We start from the raw sequence: 5320 nt of genomic DNA, 5'->3' as shown, positions 1-5320 counted from the left end.
ATCAAGCGACCATGTTCTCTCATTTCACTAACAAATGTGCAGACAAGCATACACTGTGGCAAATGCACGGAAATCTCTAGCCCGTGTTGGAAACTTAAGCCTCCCCGTTCCTTAAAGCAACAGAGAGACGCGGTACCAGTACCAGCGTTACCCGGTCTCTCCCCGTCTCTTTAAGACTCCAGAACACTACAGTACTGAAATGTTTCAGCGTATGAGTAATTCTGATCCCAGCTGGACAACTATTGTGGAAGAATCATCGTTATAAAATGTGTCCCATAGAAAAAAGTTTCTGTTGTAAAATAGAAATATTCAAAATGGACACATATTTTGGCCCCAAATTCTCCCTTCTGTGTCATATGCAAAGTAGATGGCCAATAAATATTAATCAAATGAATGAATGAAAAGATGAATGAGTTTTCTATGGATTTTGATGCCTTTACACTGAGACACTATATATTTTTAATTCAATCATAGCTCATTCCTTTGAGATGAGAAAATCCTCAGGCAAAGTCATGATAAGCCACTAACATCGTGGAGTAAAGAGCAGATTCAGGAACTGAACTCTGTTCTTTGCCTGTCCCATCATGCAATTTCTCTCTCTTTGTGCAGAAAAAATCCTCTCTTCCTGCTGTGTCCACCCCTGAAATATTTAAAGGCTGATGTCCTCTTTAGTCATCACTGAGCTAAGCTGCAATCTTTTCATCATTTCCCAGAAGTTGCTTTCTCCATTTGCTTAATCATTTCATTTACTTCTGACCCCACCAAGTGTCCCTACATCCCTTTGACCCACAGTTCCAAAACTGGAACATGGCTCTTCACGGAACCAGAGGGAAGCTAGGCAACACGGAGCCCCATGATGATAGCGCATGTCCTCATATGTGACACCATAAATGTTCAGACATAGGATTCTTGAACTGCCTCTCACTTTGTGTGTAAGCTGCAGTCTTTATCAGAGCTCCAGGGGTGGCGCTACAGCACAGAGGAATGCACACTGTCTTGGATGCCAGGCGCACCTGGGTTCTTAACTTGGCTTCCTGATTTACTACCTGTGTGACCTGAGGCAAGTTACTTAATGTCTCTAAATCTTAGTTTCCTCCTCAGAAATAGCTTAGGGACAATACTATTTAAATCATAGAATTCTTGTGAGAATTAAATTAGCTAATATATGTACATGGCCCATTGCTATACCTACTATATAGTATATATAATACTCCCACTAATCCAGTTTCTAAAGCCAAGAATCCTTAAGAGTTAAACTAATTTCTCTTTATCACCCCACTCTATCCAATTTACCAGGAATTTTTGCCCTCCCTACTTCCATTTTTTTTCCTAAACTCATCCATTTCTCTCCCTAATCTGAGCCACAATCAGATTGGCTACCACCTAATTAAACAGAGAAATAAGTATGGCAATTTCAGATGTGATAAACGGTATGAAGAAAATGAGACAAAGTAATGTGCTGTAGAGTGCCCATGTCGGGACGTGGGAGATGTTCTAAGATACAGTTACTGAGCCACCATTACTTCTACCAGGACTATTGTAACAGCCTCTTGACTCATCTCCCTGCCTTCTTTCTTGTCCCTTATCATCCATTCTCTACACAGCAGTGATATGATCTTTTTAAAAGATTAATGAGATGTCTGTTTCCTTGCATAAAACCCAGCACAGTTTTCCCATCACACATAGAATAAAATCCAAAATTCTTAACATTCACTCCAGGCCATTATAAGATCTTGTCCCTGCCTGTATCGTTGACGTTATCCCCATCCACTCTTCCATCACCCTGCTTTTAGCTACACAGACCATTTTAGGTTTCTGGAACTCACTAGCTTATTCTGGTCCCCAGACCTTCACCCTTGCAAAGCCCTTAGACTTCAGTGTTCTTCAATGTTCTTCCCTGTGATTTTCTTGTGGCTGGTTCCTTCTCATCATCTGGGTCCAAGGCCTCCTCCAAGAGGCCTCTCCTGATCACCGTATCTTAGAACATCTCCCATGTCCCGACATGGTCACTCTACAGCACATTACTTTGTCTCATTTTCTTCATAGCATTTATCACATCTGAAATTACCATATTTATTTCTCTGTTTAATTGTAGAATACCTGTCAAACCCATGAAAGAAGGACTCTTTGTCTATCTTGCTTATCTCTTTTTTGCCAATTCCTACCACAATGCCTGGTGTCTATAAATACTTGAAAAGTGAATGAATTGGTGTTCTGTCCTGGAAAAACTGATGTCGCAACCCGTGGCCTGAGCAAAACAGGCCTGCAGATCTTTGGTGCACAGCAGTCTGAGTGACCTAGGCAGCTAATGTTTAACCTATTATCTTTGTAAGCCAGTAAAGAGAAAAAGAGTAAATTGACCTTAAAATGTAATTTTATGGGAATCGGAGGAAGTGAGAGGCTCTTAGTCTCACAAAAAGAGCAAAATGTAATTGTTCAAGTGTTATTCTAGTCCTTCCTGCACCACCCCCCAGGTCAGAGTGACCTGTCCCTGCATCTATGCTCCCCCTACCCTTAGGAAGGCCTTTGTCTTAAGCCCTTATAAAAGGCTTTCTGTCCTCTTTGCATTGCTTGGTCATCTTCCCTGCGAGCGCGATGCCTTCCCGGCCTAAGAGAGCCATCATGATCTCTCCATGACTTCTCACCCTGGAAGTAAGCCCTGAAAAAAGGTTCATGTATCAGAAAATTTTTGTGCTCTTCTTTGGCCTTTGGACTGGCATGGCCCTCATGGGCTGCAACAACTGAGCTCTAGCATCCTTTCCATAAATGTGAAATTGCCAAACAAAATGGTTGCAATTTTAGGGTGTTCTCACAGTTGTTTACTGTGCAGGCTCTAAATTCTGCATGACCAGAAAATTCTAGAGCATTATGAAGTGGTTCAGAACACAGAGCCTTTTTTAATCCTAGCTTTAGTACTTCCTATCTGTGTGACCTTGGACAAGTTATTTAACATATTGAAACTGGTTTCCTCATATGAAAACATAAGGACAATAAGAAAAACATCAGATAGGTTTTGTGAGGATTAAATGAGCTAAGCCTTTAGCCCAGTTCCTGGAACATTTCATACACTCAATAAATGGTGGTTATTATTATTATGGATATTATCATTACGGTAATTAATTTTGGCACCATACTTTAAAAGAACATTGACAAATTGGCACTTATCCAGAGGAGGACAAAAAGTCTTGTGACGGGTCTGGAAACCACAACATGTGAGGAATGCTCCAGAGAGCCGAGGATGTTTATCTTGGAATTGGACAAATTTTAAGGGGAACATGATAGCTTCTTAAAAAAACACTGAAAGGAACTGTCTTATGGAAGAAGGATTAGGTTTATTAATTATTGTTCTAGAAGATGCAATTAGAGCCAATGGGTGAAAGTTAAAGTTTGCACTCTATGGTCCAAACTGCTCCAAACCAAAATGGGATTGAATTCTACTTAACAAAAGTAAAAAAATCAAAGCAAAGTTATATAAATCTTGATTAAGGAAATGAATGATATAGTATGCAAAATCATTTAAAAATATCATAATGAAGACCAGATATATGACATATTTCAAAAATTCAACAGCAATACCCAAGTGGTTTTGTTATCAGCTACAATGCCTTCCAATGTGCTTGAGGTGACTAAGAAGTTCATGAGGGACCCAATTTGGATTCTCATCAAGAAGGAAGAGTTGACACTGCCAATTCTACATCAATGTGGAATGAGAGGAGTGGAAGCTGGACACACTGTGTGACCTGTGTGAAACCTTGACCATCACCCAGGCAGTCATCTTCATCAACACCTGAAGAAAGGTCAATCGGCTCACTGAGATGCATACCTGAGACTTCACTGTCTCTGCCATGTGTGGCAATATGGACCAAAAAGAATGAATGTGACGTTGAGGGAGTTCTATTCTGGTTCTAGCAGAGTACTGATTACCACCGACCTCCTGGCCAGAGGCATTGATGTGCAGCAGGTTTCTTTAGTCATCAACTGTGACCTTCCAACCAACAGGGAAAACTATCCACAGAATTGGTCATGATGGATGTTTTGGCTGTAAGGGTGTGGCTAGTAACACAGTGACAAGAAGAAGACAAGAGGACTCTTCGAAACACTGATACCTTCTACAACAGCTGCATTAAGGAAAGACACCTCAGTGTTGCTGACCTCATCTGAGGGGCTGTCCTGTTACCCAGCCCCAGCCAGGGTTCATTCCTGGGGGGAAGGGGGGCAAGGAGGAGGAGCGGGGAGGAAGGGATCCAAGAGATGGACAGCTTATCATTTTCTTTTTCTTTGAATTAATGTCACTTTTTGAGGCAAAAGAAGAAACCGTGGACATTTTAGACATACTTTTTTGGGCATAGGCTCTTGCCCCAGGTGCCATGTCTTCTCCCAAAAAACACTAATCCACTTCATAACCTCCAGACCCCTGGAGCTCTCCCTCCACCCCAGCCAAAATCTTCAGAAAATGATTCAATGGGCTATATGTCACTCAACCTCATTTCCTGGACCAAATCTGTAGGGAAAACTTCTCTGAATAAGGTAGCCCAGGGGATTGTCCCCAGGTGGGGGGAGCAGGGGAGAGAAAATGGTAGCCATTTTTACAGTGTTTTGTATAGTATTTATTGATTCCGGAAACCTTATACAAAATTCTGAATAAAATTACTTGGAAACTGCAAGTTTTGTTTTGTTTTTTAAGGACAAGGACTCTGCTGTAGTCATCTTTGCACCCCAGCACTGAACGCAGAGGCTGGCAGTCAGTAACCCATAGTAACTTCTGTGAATCGCTCTAAGGCTACTCAAAAAGGAATGAAGAAAGGCAGCTAGATGTAATTCTTGCCCAACACAACAAACAAGGGAAACTTTTCCTTCAACAGGGCCAACCTGGTTGGTCACAGCGAATCTAAGAACTCTTTCTTCATCATTGTTATTACTCTTCATCAAAATAGCAATATGAAAAATGCATGTGAAATATCAATTGCAAAAAAGCAGAATATGAAATATATTCATCTATGCTGTGATCTCAACTCCTTGAAAAAAATGCAGACAGATGAGGAGAATACAAGCACAATCACACACAAATGACATGTGTTGCTTCATGAAATGGTGAGTTTCCTGTAACTCCAAATGTTGAGGCAGAGGCTAGACAACCTTTTAGATGGAATGACATGCAAGAAGTGGTATGTCAGGGAAAGGGTTGGGCACGGCAAACCCTGAAAAGATTTGAAAGCTCCATGGACCTATGATCTTATGAAATACAGGGTTGAAGTGTGGTAATACAAAATAGAGCTTTTTTTTTAAGGAGTAAAGGGGACATGGGACCCTTCAAATATCT

The 5320-nt window shown here is 41.1% G+C and overlaps 1 pseudogene; it reads left to right on the top strand.

Annotated features, from left to right (window-relative positions):
* The first annotated feature begins 3538 nt into the window (after window positions 1-3538).
* Window positions 3539-4161, top strand: LOC119542438 (annotated as a pseudogene).
* The last annotated feature ends 1159 nt before the right edge of the window (window positions 4162-5320 follow it).

This window comes from Choloepus didactylus, chromosome 8, assembly GCF_015220235.1.
Source record: "Choloepus didactylus isolate mChoDid1 chromosome 8, mChoDid1.pri, whole genome shotgun sequence".
Classification (NCBI taxonomy): Eukaryota; Metazoa; Chordata; class Mammalia; order Pilosa; family Megalonychidae; genus Choloepus; species Choloepus didactylus.
Note: the sequence above shows the minus strand (reverse complement) of the source record. Positions and strands in the feature narration are given on the sequence as shown.